Source organism: Mobula hypostoma, chromosome 4 (assembly GCF_963921235.1).
Source record: "Mobula hypostoma chromosome 4, sMobHyp1.1, whole genome shotgun sequence".
Lineage (NCBI taxonomy): Eukaryota > Metazoa > Chordata > Chondrichthyes > Myliobatiformes > Myliobatidae > Mobula > Mobula hypostoma.
In genome coordinates, this window is record NC_086100.1 from 21,160,060 (window position 1) to 21,179,525 (window position 19,466).

Genomic DNA, 19,466 nt, shown 5'->3' on the forward strand with positions numbered 1-19,466 from the left:
TAACACAGGACTAAAAATATTATCAAAGATGTTATACTTAGAATAATGGATATGCAGGATGGATATACTGGACAATGATTTCACACTCATAAAGTGCGCCAGGCCTGATCTTGAATTGCAAGATGATAGTTGTCCTTTAAGGAACAAAGTAGCATATCAAGGGTCTAAACAACTATCATCCCCATCAAAAGCTGAATATTGGGTGTTGAGGAAGTGCAGCAATTTTAAATTCTGAATATTTTCAATAGTGGAGTAGGGAGCTAAATAAAACCTTAGACTCTTCTTGCCCATCCGCAGATTCTTGTGAATAAGGCAAGTGAGTCGAGTTCCTGGAAGGAACTTGTGACGGAGAGCACTCAGTAAACTCACTCCTTGCACAGGCACATTCACTCACACACAAACATTGCCAGGTTCCCTCCGGATTGCTACATGCATTCAGAGTCAGACACCAAAGTTTAGTTTAGTTTTACTCTTTATTTTTACTTAACTGTAAGTGTGCAATGGTGTTGGGCACCCTGCTGTTTCACTGCTGGGTCTTAAACTGGGCTGACGCACTCGTGTCGGCTTTCAGGTGCCTTTCCCGCCATACAACAGATTATCGGGACCAGCACGGTAACATAGTGTTTAGCCCAATGCTTTACAGTACCAGTGACCCGGGTTCAATTCCCATCACTGTCTGTACGGTGTTTGCACGTTCTCCCCGTGAACACATGGGTTTCCTCCCATAAAAATGTACCAGTTGATAGGGTAATAGATCATTGTAAATTGTCCCGTGATCAGGCTAGGGTTAAATCAGGAGTTGCTGGGCGGCGTGGTGCAAAGGGCTGGAAGGGCCTATTCTGTGCTGTATCGCAATAAATACAAATTTCAATTCTTTGATAATGGAGATATGTAAATGTTGATTGTATACTCCATTTAAGGAAGCTGCTTCTGTCTATTTTGTAATAAAATTGTAAGGACATTGTGGGCTGTATCATATTCTAATTTATATGTAGTCCTAGGTTAACTTTGTGCGCAGTTAAAGATGGTATGACCTAGTGCCTAATAAAAGGAGCTATTCGCCCTCAGTAAGCGAAAGGGATAGGGGCTGCCAGGAGTTCACACTGAACTAGAATATGGACAGAGCTATTATTATATTTTCTTGTAGATATTATTTTGTAAATATTGGCATTTTCTTCTTACTATTTTCACTAATCTTTGTAAGTTTGATTTTTGACACACCTAATAAACACCCTTGCGCAAAAGTGCTAAGCAACTCCAGCCTTTTTTTTCTTTGGTCATAACCCATGTTGCTAACAGAATCTTTTGCAGGATACGTGGGTCACCTGTTTCTGGATGACACTGTGCTTCAGGAACAATGTTAAATGGGGTGAAAACAGAAGATACGTGGAATGCTTCAGCAGCACCTGCAGTGAGTGAAAGCAAATTAAAATGCCATGATGATGGCCTTATGATATTGGGTTGTTCACCCAAAACATGGTCTCTTTCTTTTTTTTTACTTTCCACAGATGCTGCCTGATCTGCTGAGGATTTCCAACAAACTCTGCTTTTATTTTTGATTTCTAGCCTTTGGAAACTTTTTTTTTTCTTTTCAAGATTAATGTCAGCCTGTGATTTCAATTCAGCAGAAAAGGCTTCCCAAGATTCCTGAGCTTTGAAAGTAAAATGAATAGCACCATGGCTGAGAAAGGATGTTGCAGACTCTCTGTTTCAATGGCCCTGCTGAATTGTCAAATTGTGAAACAAACTCTTAAAGTCTGCTGGAATTGATCATAAATTTGCAAATTTCATCACTGCATGACGCAACTCCCCTTGATTACACTGGAATTAAAATTGGTTTATTGTTGACGCATGTACTAAGCTACAGTGAAAAAATGGTATTGTATTGTATACATGATAAATTCTTCAGGTGACGGAAATCCAAAATAATACACATAAAATGCTGTAGGATCTCAGCAGGTCAGGCAGCATCCAAAGAAATGAACAAATGGTCAACGTTTCGGGCTGTGATCCTTCCTCGTAAGTTAATGTATACCGTTCATGCAGACCAATTCATTACAACAGTGCATTGAGGTAGTAAGATTACAGAATGCAAAATAGTGTTACAGATACAGAGAAACATTTACAGTGCAGATGGACAATAAGGTGCAAGTTCATATCAAGATAGCGTGTCCATTTTATCATACAAGGGGAATATTCAGTAGTTTTATAACAACGGGTTAGAACCTGTACCTGAGCCTGGTGAAAGAGAGGATGGCCATAGTGAGTGAGGTCTTTGATTATGCTGCCTGCTTTGCTCTTTTCCTCTCAAAACTAATCAATAAGCTCCAAGACCTAGACCTCAATATCTCACTGTGCAACTGGATCCTTGATATCCTCACTTGCAGACCCTAGTCGGTTTGGATCAGCAAAAACATCTCCTCCACAATCTCCATCAGTGCAGGTGCACCACAAAGTTGTGTGCTTAGCCCCCTGCTCTACTTGCTTTATACTTATGATTGTTAGGCTGAGCCCAGCAGCAACTCCATAATTAAGTTTGCTGACGATATGACTGTTGTTGTCTGAATCAAAGATGGTTTCAGCAGAGAGGATGAAGATTGAACGTTTTGCAGAGTGGTGTCCCAACAACTTTTCACTTAAAATCAGCAAGGCCAGGTATATGATTATTGACTTCAGGAGGAGGAAACCAGGGATCTATGATCCAGCGCTTATTGCGGCATCCGTGGTGGAGAGAGTCAGCAACGTTAAATTCCTTGGTGATATCTTCTCAGAGGATTTGTCCTAGTCCAGCACGTAACTTCAAAGTTCAAAGTAAAATTTATTATCAAAATACATATATGTCAGTCACCACATACAACCCTGAGATTCATTTTCTTGTGGGCATACTCAAAAATTCATAATTGAAAAATAACCATATTGGAATCAGTGAAAGACCCCACCAACTCGGGCATTCAATCAGTGTGCAAAAAGACAATTAACTGCAAATATAAAAGAAAAAAATAATAATAAACAAATGAGCACAAAATATCAAGAAAAAGAGATGAAGAGTCCTTGAAAGAGTCTTCCGGCCATATTCCACCGAGATGCAACACTGGGCGTCATGGGAGGTTGTTCCTGCCTGTGGCCATCGAACTTTGCAACTCCTCCCGTGGAGGGTCAGACACCCTGAGCCAATAGGCTGGTCCTGGACTTATTTCCATCTGGCATAGTTTGCATATTGTTGTTCGATTGTTTGTGGTTTTGTATTACTATATTTATGCTCTATTCTTGGTTGGTGCAGCTGTAACAAAACCCAATTTCCCTCGGGATGAATAAAGTATGTCTATCTATCTATCTAAGCTGAATCCATTGATTGTGGGAACATTTCAATGATGGGGCAAATCAAGTTGAGTGAAATTATTCCCTTTGGTTCAAGAGCCTGATGGTTAAGTTCCTGAACATGGTGGCATGAGTCCTGAGGCTCCAATACCTTCTTCCTGATGGCAGCAAGTGAGAAGAGAGCATATTTTGGGTGTGAGGGTCCCTGATGATGGATGCAGCTTTCCTGCAACAACACTCTGATGATGCACTCAATGGTAGGAAGGGCTTTATTCGCGATGGACTGGGCCATATCCACTAAATTTTGTAGGATTTTCCATTCAATGGCATTGGTGTTTCCAAACCAGGCAGTCAATACCCTCTCCATTACACATCTGTATGAGTTTGTCAAAGTTGTAGATGTCATACTGAATCCTCACAAACTACTCCTAAGGAAGTAGAGTCGCTGCTGTGCTTTCTTCGCAATTGCATTTATGTGCTGGTCCTAGGAGAGGTCCTCCAAAATAATACCACTGAGGAATTTAAAGTTGCTCATCCCCTCCACTTCTGATCCTCCAATGAGGACTGGCTCATGGACTTCAGGTTTTGCACTCCTGAAATCAATAATGAGTTCCTTGGTCTTGCTGACATTGAGTAAGATGTTGTTGTTATGACACCACTCAGAAAGATTTTCCATCTCCCTCCTAAATGCTGATTCGTCACCACCTTTGATTCGGCCTACGACAGTGGTGTCATCAGCAAACCTGAATGTGGCATTGGAGCTGTGCTTAGCCACACAGTGATAAGTGTAAAGTGAGCAGAACAGGGGGCTAAGCACACAGCCTTGCGGTGCACCTGTACTGATGGTGATGGTGGATGAGATGTTGCTGCTAATCTGAACTGACTGGGGTCCACAAATGAGGATATCGAGGATTCAATTGCACAAGCAGGTATTGAGCCCAATGTATTGAAGCTTATTGATTCATTCTGAAAGGATGATGGTACTGAATGCTGAGCCTTAGTCGATAAAGAGCATCCAGATGTATGCACCTTTGCTGTCCAGATACTCCAGGGTTGAGTGAAGAGCCAGTGAGATGGTGTCTGCTCTGGACTTGTTGCTCTGGTAGGCAAGTTGGAGCAGATTCAAGTCACTTCTCAGGCAGGAGTTGATATGTTTCATCGCCAACCTCTCAAAGCACTTCATCACTGTGGATGAAAGTGCTACTGGACTACAGTCATTGATGCAGGTTACCACACTCTTCTTTGGCACTGTTATTATTGAAGCTTGCTTGAAGCAGTTGGGTAGCTCAGACCTCTCGAAGCAAGAGGTTCATCTCATGTTCATGATATTGATTGCTTATTACTTTATTGTTATTATTTTTTTCTCATTCTTTTTGTATTTGCAAAATTTGACTTTTTTTTGCACTTCAGTTGTAGGTTCATACTGTTCAGTACATTCTTTCATTGATTCTATTGTGTTTCTGTGATTGTCCACAAGAAAATGAATCTGAGACCTGTATATGGTGACATATATGTACTTTAAAAATAAATTTACTTTGAACTTTGAGGCAATGAGAAGTACAGGCAGAGTCCTTAGAGTGGAGGTTGGTTTCCATAATATACTGAGCAATGTCCACAACCTTCTGGAGTCTCTTGCTGTCACAGGCAGAACTGTTACTGTACCAAGCTGTGATGCAACCAGATTGGATGCTTTCTATCTTCCTTCATGCTCCCTGGCCTGCTGAGTTCCTCGAGCATTTTATGTTGCTTGGATTTCCAGCATCTGTGGATTTTCTCTTGTTCCTTCTATTGTTCATTGATAAAAATTGGTAAGAGTTGATGGGGTCATGCAGGATTTATTTAGCCTCTTGAGGACGTATAAAGTCGTTGATGATCTTTCTTGGTTGATGATCTTTCTTGGTTGTGACATCAACTACTGATGATCACTCTGAGCAACGTGAAGCTCTCAACCCTCTCAACCTCTCCCATCCACCCCATAGATGTCAATGGTATGAAGGAAGAGACAAGTTTATGCAAAAGCTCTGATTAATAAATCTGGAGGTCATGTTAGGTGGAGGCTGTTCTTTGCAGATCTTTTGGAACAAGGTTGGCTTGTGTGGTACTTAGTCCTAAAGTTTCATCATTGATCGCCAAAGTGACAATCTTTAATAGAATTAAATACAATTGGTAACTGAATTCTAACCTTACATTTCACCAGCTAGCTATCTTTGTGGTTCCTAGGCCACTGTTGTATTACATACAAGAATAAGCCATATATCTTTTCTGATTTATTTCACCATCAAATCTACATTAATCTTGATCTTATTGACATCTCTCCTTCAAAATGTTTTCACTCATTACCTTGCCACATGATGCTGTTAGATTCTGAGGTCTTAGCGATCCAAATGTTCTTCAAGAATCAAGAATGAGGCCTAAAACTTGTTGCTAGCAATTTTATTAAGCATTAAATGAACAAAAAAACAAATAAAGACAAAGGAAAAAAAGTAGATGTGGTCATCTCATCACAAACAAGAGAAAATTTTGCAGATGCTGGAAATCCGAGCAATGCACACAAAATGCTGGAGGAACTCAGCAGACAGGCTGCATCTAAGGAAAAGAATATAGTCAGTGTTTCAGGCCAAAAGCTTCTGGCAGACTGCTGAAGGCTTTCCTTCCAAAGTATCAACTGGGTTCTTTTCCATAGATGCTGCCTGTCCGTAGTCATCTCATATTCAGACATGAGATAACTGAAAATTCCAGTGACAACAATAACCTATAAAATAGCCACATTCAAAAGGTGTGACACCTGCTACTGAATAATAAGTTTCTAGAAAAATACAGAAGCAAAACTATAATTACTGCAAAATTCACTGAACAATTATATATACATAGGTGACAATATAAAATTACAAGCAATAATAGGAAAGTTAAACTACAAGAAAAATGATTCCATACTGCAATCAAGCAATGTGGAGCCTTTGTATTTGGCTTCTACATGCACACAACACAAGCAGCGTCTGTAGAAGTAGGCTACTGGGACTTGCAAGCCTGCTTCTCCATTCCACAAGTTAATTGCAGATCCAATCATGGCTTCAACAGCACCTATGAGGAAATCTGTAGATGCTGGAATTTCAAGCAACACACATAAAAGTTGCTGGTGAACGCAGCAGGCCAAGCAGCATCTCCAGGAAGAGGTACAATCGACGTTTTGGGCCGAGACCCTTCATCAGGACTAACTGAAACAAGAGCTAGCAAGAGATTTGAAAGTGGGAGGGGGAGGGGGAGATCCGAAATGATAGGAGAAGAGGAGGGGGAGGGATGTACCTCTTCCTAGAGATGCTGCCTGGCCTGCTGCGTTCACCAGCAACTTTTATGCGTGTTGCTTCAACAACACCTCCCCACTTGCTCTCTCCACATTCCGTGATCATACTTGATCATGGGCACTCACAAACAACACAACTCTCCAAAAAGATTTCATTGATTGCAAAAGTCCTGAGGCTACTAAGGCACAATATAAATGCGAGTTCATTCCTTTGTTCTTGCTTCTTTCTTCACTCAGGCTGAATGCTAGCCACTTATGGTATATAATGTGGCTGTCAGCCATTTATTATCTTGTACATTATCCCACTGTCAGCCCATTATAACCCTACATATTATCTTATGCATTCTTCTCTTTGCATTTCATTACATTCCAGGCGGTGGCTTATCTGCAGCTGGGTTAATATATATGTATTATGCAAATACCTGTTGTCCTGTATTTGAAACAACACCCTAGAGATTAGTTTTAGATTTGCACAATAAATAGTTTATCTTTCTCTCCACTTAAAAACTAAATAAAAAAGAACGACTTTCTATCCCATTCCCAGAGTTTAAAATATTCTTTAGATATTTGTTTGCATTACTTAACTCTCCCCTGCCAGTTCCTGATAACCCACTTCTCACATCAAGATAATGAAATTTGATTTGCAACTGGGAACATGTCTATGTAGCAATGTAGTAAATGGCAATAAATTGAAATTAAAGTATAATTATCAGTAGACCAAATTACATTGTGCAGTATAATAGATGTGACAGCTGGAAAGAGGGTTAAGCATTTATTATTATTCAGCCAATTTTGTTTGCAATCCATCCACTCAACTGTAGCTCATATCTCAATTGCACTATTGCAGCCTGGCATGTTTTGACTACAAAACTACAATGAACAGATGTTCCTTTGAAGACCACAATGTAGACACTGTATGACCTACAGAGGAGCCCTGAATTAATCGTAAACTTTGCCTTTGTATTTATAAGTGCTATCTTGTGTGCTACAGTATTTAGCAGCCGTCTGCATTGCTGAAATAAAAAAAAAGGCACAGGCCAGATTCCGGGTCTTATTTGAATTCTTTTAAGAGTCTTGACTGTTTCAATAGGATTGAAATTCCCTTTTGGATCCATAATCAAAGCCCCCAAAACAAAAACAAAAATAAATAAATAAATATTTGCATCTCAGTGGTTCAACTGAGTTGTAAAAAAATTCTCATTTGCACTAATCACATTATGGAAACATAACTGTAATCACCAGTCCTTTAGGAGTAGTAACATTTTATGAATTCAACGTCTTAAAGTGCCGCATAGTATACTAATTTATATTCAGGAGAAAACTTAATTTTTCCATTACGAGAACGCTTTTTGATCATTAGAGAGGGTGTTCAAAAGAAAATCTTGTGTAGATCAAAGCCCAATTTGATTAAATACTTAAATGTGCCATATTTTTCTTTCAAAGTCTGCAAATACTGTAAATCTGATACAAATAAACACAGAAGATGCCTGGGAAAAGAAGAGCAAGTGCTTTGGATTTGCTTTCCTGTTGAGTGACTACACCTAAATCACCAACCCGCGGTATCTATTAGGTGCAGACTTTGGCTTAGATTGCTCCTTCAGTGTTGATGATGAGTTCAAGTCCCACACCAAGCATCTGCTAATAAAAATCATTCAAGGTCTTTTGCTTGGCAATAATAAAGTAATATGCACTGAATTTTACACGGGCAACATAGAGGGAATACTTCTCGTATCGTTGTACCTATTCTCCCTGTCATTCTAAGGCAGGGTTTTCCAACCTGGGATCCACTAGCTCTCTGCTAATGGTAAGGCTCCACGGCATAAAAAAACATGGGGAACCCCTAGTCTAGGGATGTGGAGATTATGAGACTCAACACTGCTCTTTAAGAAACCTTGGCAAGTGCGATAACTTCACTCAGCTCAACACTGAGCTGATTCCACAACCTATGGACTCACTTTCAAGGATTCTACAAATCATGGTCTTAGTATTGTTTATTATTTATTTGTTTAATAGTATTATTTGGTTTTTCTTTTAGTATTTGCACAATATGTCATCTTTTGCACATTGATTGTTCGTACGTCTTTCTGTGTAGTTTATCATTGATCTTATTATGCTTCTTGGTATTTGCTATGAATGACTGCAAAAAAGAATCTCAGGGTAGTATATGCTGACATATATGCACTTTGATGATAAATTTTCTTAGCACCTTGCATCTCTTTAATACACACTCTGTAGCCCAATACTCTGGCAGTGAAGGTACTGAATGCTTGGGATAGCAAATAGCCTGCCATAATCTGCATAGAGACACCAAGTCTGCAAACACCAGAGTCTGGAGCATAAAATGATCTGCTGGAGAAACTCAGTGAGCCAGGCAGGATCCATGCAGGGAAACAGTCAGAAACCCTTCATCTGAATTGAATGCACCCAGATCTAGACATCTAAAAGAGTACAGAAAGACTCCAGGTGGACATAAACTACATGGTCATGAACTTTTGCTGGAGCTGTTCTGCTGAAAGGACATCAACCTGAAATTTAAGCAACATTTCTTGTTCATCGGATGTTGAATATTTCTAGTTTTTATAATTATATTGATATGGCTGGTACTGTTATATTCTGACACATTTGTGATTACACCAAGTTGTTGCTGATAGCTTTGAAGGTCGTCACCCTGTTGTGTCATAAAGTCATACAGCATAGAATGAAGCTCTTTGCCCAACCTGCCCATCCAACCACTGTTCTTGTCTATACTGTGGTCTCTCAACCCTTTTTTATTCCATGGACCCCTATCATTAACTGAGGAGTCCATGGACCCTAAGTTGGGAATCCCTGGTCTATACCAATCCTACTTACCAGCAATTAGTCTATTACCTCCCATGCAGCAGAAATTCAAGTGCTTGCCTGTACCTGCCTCCACCACCCTATCAAGCAAGTCATTCAGAAATGAATGTCATGTGGTGATAGTTGGACATAGTCTTTTCCCGGCACTGGAGTGCCCAAATCTACTCATCAGCTAGAGCCTAGATGATTGTCCAGCCAGTGAAAGCCAAACCTTTGGCAAATATCTTCACTTTGGACACTAAGATGGGGAAAAACCATCGATGAAGCATCTTAAGTCAGCCAGATGTAGGAGATTTCCTTTTGAAATCTGAAAAGATGACTGTGGGCCTAGGTGTTTAATTTTCAATAACTACAACCAATTTCTTTTATACCAGCTTTTCCCTACAGTTTGCAGTAAATGAAAATGATAACAAACAAAAATAATGAAGGCAGATGCTTGAACTCTCTTTTCACTCTACCCTTCATCATTAAACTTACCAATTAGGTGACTTTATTACAAGTGTATATGAATAGCAATCCTAATCTAATCTTACTAGAGGTATTTCCCTTGTCACATCCATCTCTCCTTTGCCTTCTTAAACTTAAAAAGTATTAATTTTCTCTCTCAGGTCAGACGAAAGGTCTTCAACCAGAAATGTGCTCTTTTTCTCTTCCCACAGTGCTATCTGGATCTGCTGATTGCTTTCAAAAAATTCTGTTTTTACTTCTACAATTCATATTTACTTCTATTTTTCTTAGCCTCAATGCTGCTACACTTTGTTCAGTGATGAACTGTTATAAAGGGCAGTCACACTCAGATATCGTTGCAATTTACATGTTTAGATGTTGCTTAAAATCAGGACTTTATTTCTTTCGAGGCCTTTCTGGGAGTCTAGGAAAGTCTGTTATATCACAACCTGCTGTTGACAGTGACGGAATTTCATAAACAATTTTGGTAAAAGTTCTAAAATGGTTCTGTAAGAACATTCAGCAAAATCAGTTGCACATTTTGCAGGAATCCTGAATCTGCCTCAGGTTATAAAATCATTCTGCATGACATCAGTGAATTCTGCGGTTGCTTCTCACATGGCTATCTAGAGTCACATTGTAACTTGACCCAGTTGTTTGTTAATTGAAGTAACTTTGACCTGGATGATGTAATGATATGACACTGGCTGTGATATCTGGCATCTAACATCAATATTAGATCTGATGCCCAAAGCCCCAGGCTAGTATGTCCAGTTATATAGGGTACCCATTATGTTCACTCTTAATGAAACATAACAGCTGGCATGATTTTTTTGTGACTGCCTCATTACGGTGGGCACAGGACAGTTCCTCTGAACTATAGACACCCAGGAACTTGAATCTGTTCTACACACACAAAATGCTGGAGGTACTCAGCAGGCCAAGCAGCATCTATGGAAAAAAGTACAGTCGAAGTTTCAGGCTGAAACCCTTCGGCAGGACTGGAGGAAAAAGAATTGAGGAGTAAATTTAAAAGGTGAGGGGAGGGGAAAGAGAACCACCAGATGATAGGTAAAACCTGGAGGGAGAAGGATAAAGTAAAGAGTTGGGAAGTTGATTGGTGAGATGAGATGAGCGAGGGAAAAAGGGATGGGAAATGGAGAGGGGGGGGGTCTGCAGGCTGGGGGGCATTACCAGAAGTTTGAGAAATTGGTATTAGTACCATCAGTTTGATGACTACCCAAATGGAATACAAGGTGTTGTTCCTCCAACCTAAGCGTGGCCTCATCATGACAGTGGCGGAGGCCATGGATGGACAATTCGGAATGGGAATGGGAATGGGAAGTGGAATTAAAGTGGTTGGCCACTGGGAGATCCCACTTGTCCTGGTGGATAGAGCGTCGGTACTTTGCGAAGCGGGCTCCCGATCTACATCGGGTCTCAGCGATCAACTTCCCAGCTCTTTACTTCATCCCTCCCCCTCCAGGTTTCACCCATCATCCAATGGTTCTCTCTCCCCTTGTGCCACCTTTTAAATCTACTCCTCAGCATTTTTCTCCAGTCCTGCGAAGGGTTTTGGCCTGAAACATCGACTGTACTTTTTTCCACAGATGCTGCCTGGCCTGCTGAGTTCCTCCAGCATTGGTGTGTGTGTTGCTCAGATTTCCAGCATCTGCAAATTTTCTCTTGCTTGTAACTTGAATCTACTCATCACTTTCAGCACTGAGCCCTGAATGCACTCTCCTGACTTCCCCTTCCTGAAGTCCACAGTCAATTTGTTGTTCTTGCTGGCACTGAGTGTAAGATTTTGCTGCAATGCCACACAAGCAGCCAATCTATTTCGCTTCAGTAGAGCAGCTTGTCGCCATCTGAGATTCTGCCGACAACGGTGGTGTCGTCAGCAAATTTATTGACAGGCAATTCCCCCGTCGATAAAAGCTTCATAAATTTAAGTGACTGAAAATTACTTTATATACATAATTTATATGTAACTGTCCCCATGTTCATTACCTTCTTGCGGGTAAGTTGCTCTGATTTAATTAGAAGCTGCTTTTATTAATTTCCCTCTTTTCTTGAGTGCATTGATGTTTGATGTGTAAAGAAAACATCCTGTGAGTCATAAACTCACCCACCTTAATTTTGATGATTGACAGTGGTCAATAAGTACTCTGACACAGAACTAATGCACTTCACACCTAGAAGCTCGTTTGTTCACAACTTTTTGATGACATGTATGATCCCAGAGCTTGGATCGTTCTTACAGGGCAACACGCAAAATGCTGGAGGAGCTCAGCAGGTCAGGCAGCATCTATGGAAAGGATCAAACAGTTGACCCTTTGGGATGAGATCCTTCATCAGGACTGTTTCTTACAGGACAACTTCGAAGGTCTCCTGTTCTCCCAGTGCAAAGCAAGATATTATTTTTCCAAGCAATACACACAAAATGCTAGCGGGAACTCAGCAGGCCAGGCGGCATCTATGGAAAAGAATAAACAGTTGAAGTTGCAGGCCAAGATCCTTCATTGGGACTGGAAAAAAAAGATGAGAAGTTAGAACAAAAATGTGGGGAGAGGGAATGAAGTAGTACACGGTGGTTGGAGATAGGTGTAATGGGGAGGGGGAAGGGGAGAAGTAAAGAGCTGGAATGCTGATAGGTGAAAGAGATAAAGGGCTGGAGGAGGGGGAACCTGGTAGGAGAGGATAGAAGACCACGGAAGAAAGGGAAGGGGAGGGGCACCAGAGGGAAGTGAAGGGCTGGTAAGGAGATGAGGTGAGAGAAGGAAATGGGAATGAAGAATGGCGAGGGCAGTGGGGCTTTACCGGAAGTTTGTGAGATTGATGTTCATACCATCAGGTTGAACGCTACCCTGAAGGAAAATAAGGTGTTGCTCCTCTACCCTGAGTGTGGCCTCATCGCAGCAATAGAAGAGGCCACCGACTGACATGTTGGAATGGGACTGGGAAATAGAATTGACGTGGGTGGCCACCGGGAAATCCCACTTTTTCTGGCAGATGGAGCTTAGATGCTTGGTGAAGCAGTCTCCAAATCACATTATATACAGGAGGCCACACTGGGAGCACAGATACAGTAGATGACTCTAACAGACACACAGGTCGCCAGACCAGGAAGGACTGTTTCAGGCCTTGGATGGGTAGTGAGGGAGGAGTGTATATCGGTGAGACCCATTCCACTTCTCCTCTCATCTCCCTACCTGCCCATGACCTCCTTCTAGTGCTCCTCCCCCTTCCCTTTCTTTCATGGTCTTCTACCCTCTCCCAAGAGATTCTCTCTTCTCTGGCCCTTCGTTTCTTTTACCATCAGTTTCCCAGCTCTTTACTTCTCCCCTTCCCCTTTCCCAGTATCACCTATCACCTACCACCTTGCACTTCCTCCTCCCCTCAACCCACCTTCTTGCTTTAACTTCTCATCTTTACATCGAGTCCTGATGAATAGTCCTGGCCCAAAACATTGACTTTTCACTCTTTTTCATGGGTGCTGCCTGACTTGCTGAATTCCTCCAGCATTTTGTGCGCGTCGTTTGGATTTCCCGCACCAGCAGATTTTCTCGTCTTTGTATTATTTTTCCATTTGAAAACCCATGAATTTCCTGTTTAAGTCAAATTAAACTAATTATCAAAGTATCTGTGTGTCACTGAGATTCATTTTCTTGCAGGTATTTACAGGAAAATAAACGATTTCAATCGAATTTATGAAAAACTATCATAAACAAAGACTGAAAAACAACCAATGTGCAAAAGACAAATTGTGCACATAATAATGAAAACTGTTAATAAATATTACTGAGAACATGAGTTGCAGAGACCTTGAAAGTGAGGCTATAGGTTGAGGAGTCAGTTCACTGTTGAGGTGAGTGAAATTACCCAGACCTGTTCAGGAGATTGATGGTTGTAGGGAAATAACTGTTCGTAAACCTGGTGGTGGGGGGCCTAATTTCCTGTACCTCTTGCCTGATGGTAACAGCAAGAAGAAAGCATGGCCTGGATGATGGGAGTCCTTGATTATGGATGCTGCTTTCTTGCAACAATGCTCCTTGTAAATATGGCCAAAGGTGGGGAAGGTTTTGCCTGTGACAGACTGGGCTGCATCAACAACATTTTGAAGACAGTTCCACTCTTGTGCATTGGTGATTCCATTCCTTGATTTCAATTTGTATCCAGTTCAATTTTTCCACCATGTTTCTGTGTAAACTAAGTTGACATCATCCTTCTTTAAAAATGCAGGCTGAATTCTAATCTCATCAGTGATTCCACATTGTTTTTTAAATTGCAGCCTTGATCAGCTAAATTAGGGATTCTGAGTTGCGAAGGAGGAATTTGGAAACTGTTTCCTTTCATGATGAAGGGTTCAACTCCACAGCAATGCACATGTTTTCCTGAGTTACCTATTTAATAGTCATGTCCCCATGTAAGGCAGGGAAGAGATCACAGGACAATAGTATATGTTTGGGAAGAAACCAATCGTTCATCTGAAGTTTCCAAAGCTAAAAACGTGTGCAAATGTATTAGTTGCCTGTGGTAACACCTCCACACATTCAACTCCATTGTCAGCAGAGATCAGAACTGTGGAGATAGAAACATAGGAACATAGAAAACCTACAGCACAATACAGGCCCTTCAGCCCACAAAGTTGTGCCAAACACGTCTCTACCTTAGAAATTACTAGACTTCCCCATAGCCCTCTATTTTTCTAAGATCCATGTACCTTTCTTATAGGCATCCATTAGTCTCACGAGACCATGGATTTGTTCCTTGGAAGGTTTCAGGGCGCAGACCTGGGCAAGGTTGTATGGAAGACCGGCAGTTGCCCATGCTGCAAGTCTCCCCTCTCCACGTCACTGATGTTGTCCAAGGGAAGGGCACTAGGGCCGATACAGCTTGGCACCGGTGTGGTTAAATGCCTTGCTCAATGACACAACACGCTGCCTCAACTGAGGCTCGAACTAGCGACCTTCAGAACACTAGACCGACACCTTAACCACTTGGCCATGCGCCAACACTATGTAGCTATCTAAAAGTCTCTTAAAAGACCCTATCATAATTGCCTCCACCACTGTTGCTGGCAGCCCATTTCACATGCTAACCACTCTATGAGTGAAAAAATTTAACCCCTGACATCTCTGTATCTACTCCCCAGCACCTTAAACCTATGTCCACTTGTGGCAACCATTTCAGCCCTGGGAAAAAGCCTCTGACTATCCACACAATCAATGCCTCTCATCATCTTATATACCTCTATCAGGTCACCTCTCATCCTTCGTTGCTCCAAGGAGAAAAGGCCAAGTTCATTCAACCTGTTTTCATAAGGCAGGCTCCCCAATCCAGGCAACATGCTTGTAATAAACATAAAAGTTGCTGGTGAATGCAGCAGGCTGGGCAGCATCTCTAGGAGGAGGTACAGTCAACTTTTCAGGCCAAGACCCTTCGTCCTGAAGGGTCTCGGCCCGAAACATCGACAGTACCACTTCCTAGAGATGCTGCCTGGCCTGCTGCGTTCACCAGCAACTTTTATGAGTGTTGCTTGAAATTCCAGCATCTGCAGATTTTGTGTTTGCATTTTTAAACATCCTTGTAAGTCTCTTCTGCACCCTTTCTATGGCTTCCACATACTTCCTGTAGTGAGGCGACCAGAACTGAGCAGATTACTCCAAGTGGGGTCTGACCAGAGTCCTACATAGCTGCAGTATTATTTCTCAGCTCCTAAATTCAATTCCACAATTAATGAAGGCCAACACTCCGTATGCCTTCTTAACCACAGCATCAACCTGCGCAGCTGCTTTGAGCGTTCTATGGACTCGGACCCCAAGATTCCTCTGATGCTCCACACTGCCAAGAGTCTTACCATTAATACTATATTCTGTCATCATATTTGACCTACCAAAATGAACCACAGAACCATAGAACACTACAGCACAAAAGACAGTCCATTTGGCCCTTCTAGTCTGTGCCACTTCACACTTACCTGGATGGAACTCCATTTGCCACTTTGCATCCTATCAATGTCCCACTGTAATCTCTGACAGCCCTCCACACTATCCACAACACCGCCAACCTTTGTGTCATCAGCAGACTTACTGACCCATCCCTCCACTTCCTCATCCAGGTCATTTATAAAAATCACGAAGAGTAATGCTCCCAGAACAGATCCCTGAGACACTCCACTGGTCACTGACCTCCATGCAGAATATAACCCGTCTACAACCACGCTTTGCCTTCTGTGGGCAAGACCTTCTGGTTCCACAAAGCACTGTCCCCTTGGATCCCATGCCTCCTTACTTTCTCAATAAGCCTTGCATGGGATACCTTGTCAAATGCCTTGCTGAAATCCATATACACTACATCCACTGCTCTTCCTTCATCAATGTGCTTAGTCACATTCTCAAAAAATTCAATCAGGTTCGTAAGGCACGACCTGCCCTTCATAAAGCCGTGCTGACTATTCCTAATCATATTATACCTCTCCAGATGTTCATAAATCCTGCCTCAGGATCTTCTCCATCAACTTACCAACCACTGAAGAAAGACTTACTGGTCTATAATTTCCTGGGCTATCTCTACTCCTTTTCTTGAATAAAAGAACAACATCCGCAACCCTCTAGTCCTCCAGAACCTCTCCCGTCCCCAATGATGATTCAAAGATCATTGCCAGAGGCTCAGCAATCTCCTCCATTGCCTCCCACAGTAGCCTGGGGTACATCTCATCCAGTCCTGGCGACTTATCCAACTTGATGCTTTCCAAAAACCCAAGAACATCCTCTTTCTGAACATCTACATGCTCAAGCTTTTCAGCCTGCTGCAAGTCAGCACTACAATCACCAACTCCTTTTCCATAGTGAATACTGAAATAAAGCGTTCATTAAGTACCCCTGCTATTTCCTCCGGTTCCATACACACTTTCCCACTGTCACACTTGATAGGTCCTATTCTTTCACATCTTATCCTCTTGCTCTTCACATACTTGTAGAATGCTTTGGGGTTTTCCTTAATCCTGCCCGCCAAGACCTTCTCATGGCCCCTTCTGGCTCTCCTAATTTCCTTTTTAAGCTCCTTCCTGTTAGCCTGAGAATCTTCTGCATCTCTAACATTACCTAGCTCTCTGAACCTTTTGTAAGCTTTTCTTTTCTTCTTGACTAGATTTATTACAGCCTTAGTACACCACGGTTCCTGTACCCTACTATAACTTCCCTGTCTCATTGGAACGTACCTATACAGAACTCCACACAAATATCCCCTGAACATTTGCCACATTTCTTCCATACTTTTCCCTGAGAACATCTGTTCCCAATTTAAGCTTCCAATTTCCTGCTTGATAGCCTCATAGCTCCCCTTACTCCAATTAAATGCTTTTCAAACTTGTCTGTTCCTATCTCTCTCCAATGCTGTTATAAAGAAGATAGAATTATGATCACTATCTCCAAAATGCTCTCCCACTGAGAGATCTGACACCTGACCAGGTTCATTTCCCAATACCAAATGAAGTACAGCCTCTCCTCTTGTAGGCTTATCTACATATTGTGTCAAGAAATCTTCCTGAACACACCTAACAAACTCCACCCCATCTAATCCCCTTGCTCTAGAGAGATGCCAATTGATATTTGGGAAATTAAAATATCCTATCACAACAACTCTGTTATTATTACACCTTTCCATGATCTGTTTCCCTATCTGCTCCGCGATATCCCTGTTACTTTGGTTAGCCTATTAAAAAAAAAACACCCTGTAGAGTTATTGACCCCTTCCTGTTCCTAACCTCCACCCAGAGAGACTCCGTAGACAATCCCTCCATGATGTTCACCTTTTCTGCAGCCATGACACTATCTCTGATCAACAGTGCCACGCCCCACCTCTTTTGCCTCCCTCCCTGTCCTTTCTGAAACATCTAAAACCCGGCACTAAAACAGATGGAGACAATTAGCAGCCAATACCCATATGGATATATAGCACTCATGCTAAAAGTGAATGTCTTTCCTTATGTAACTCTCGCTTCGGCTAGCGGCTTAACATAGGGGGTGATAGTTCCCGGCCCGACCAAACTTAAGAAATCTTGTTTGGGTGGATGCTGTGCGATATGTCCTCTGTTACAAATCAGTACCCTGAAATAACATACAGTACACAATATGCAATTAAATGATTAAGCTTTATAATTCTTACTTTGACTATATGGTTAGTAAAGAAAATGAAAGAAAAGAAAACGGGCCCAATCTTATGAAACAGTCTATTGAGCAATGTTGGAGCTCACTGATAAGCCGATTGTCTACCATTGACCTCCTCCGATTGTTGCTGCCCTTCAGATCCTCGCTGCAAGTCCACTCCGTCCGGCAATCTACCAACTCTCTCCATTCGAGTTTTCTCTCCTCATCTCTCCCTGGCAAAAGACCGCAAAAATCTCTCTTCCAGACTCACAAGAACTACAGCATTCCAAACAACGTTATATCTAGTCACAACCCAAACATTGCTGTTGCAGAGAAACCATTACATTATCAGTGAAACCTTACAGCATGTTATACAGCAGTGAAACCCTACAGCATGTTACACTTGTTAACCGCACAACTCAAACTCCCCTTCACATCAGTGGCACAGGAAAGAGGCTACGAAGTATCCGTGCCAGGATCACCAGACTCAAAAACAGTTACTTCCCCTAAGTCATCAGGCTGATCAACACCTCTACGTTAACCCAGTCCGCCATTTCCCACCACCACTACATACACATCACATAGTGTCACTTTATGTGCTTACAATCAGTCTACATATATAACAGTTACTTGTTATATTCAACAACACTGGTGCACCTCAGGGGTCTGTGCTTAGCCCACTGCTCTACTCTCTATATATACATGACTGTGTGGCCAGGCATAGCTCAAATACCATCTATAAATTTGCTGACAATGCAATCACTGTTGGCAGAATTTCAGGTGGTGATGAGACAGCGTACAGGAGTGAGATATGCCAACTAGTGGAGTGGTGTCACAGCAACAACCTGGCACTTAACATCAGTAAGATGAAAGAGCTGATTGTGCACTTCAGGAAGGGTAAGATGAAGGAACACGGACAAACCCTCATAGAGGGATCAGAAGTGGAGACAGTGAGCAGCTTCAAGTTCCTGGGTGTCAAGATCTCTGAGGATCTAACCTGGTCCCAACATGTCAATGTAGTTATAAAGAAGGCAAGACAGCAGCTGTACTTCATTAGGAGTTTAAAGGGATTTGGTATATCAACAAATACATTCAAAAACTTCTATAGATGTACCATGAAGAGCATTCTGACAGGCTGCTTCACTGTCTGGTATGGAGGGTGTGTGGGGAGTCCTTCTGAACAGGACTGAAAGCTGCAGAGGGTTGTAAATCTAGTCAGCTCCATCTTGGGTACTAGCCTACAAAGTACCCAGGACATCTTTAGGGAGCGGTGTCTCAGAAAGGCAGCATCCATTATTAAGGACCTCCAGCACCCAGGGCATGCACTTTTCTCATAGTTACCACCAGGTAGGAAGTACAGAAGCCTGAAGGCACACACTCAGCAATTCAGGAACAGCTTCTTCCTTTCTACC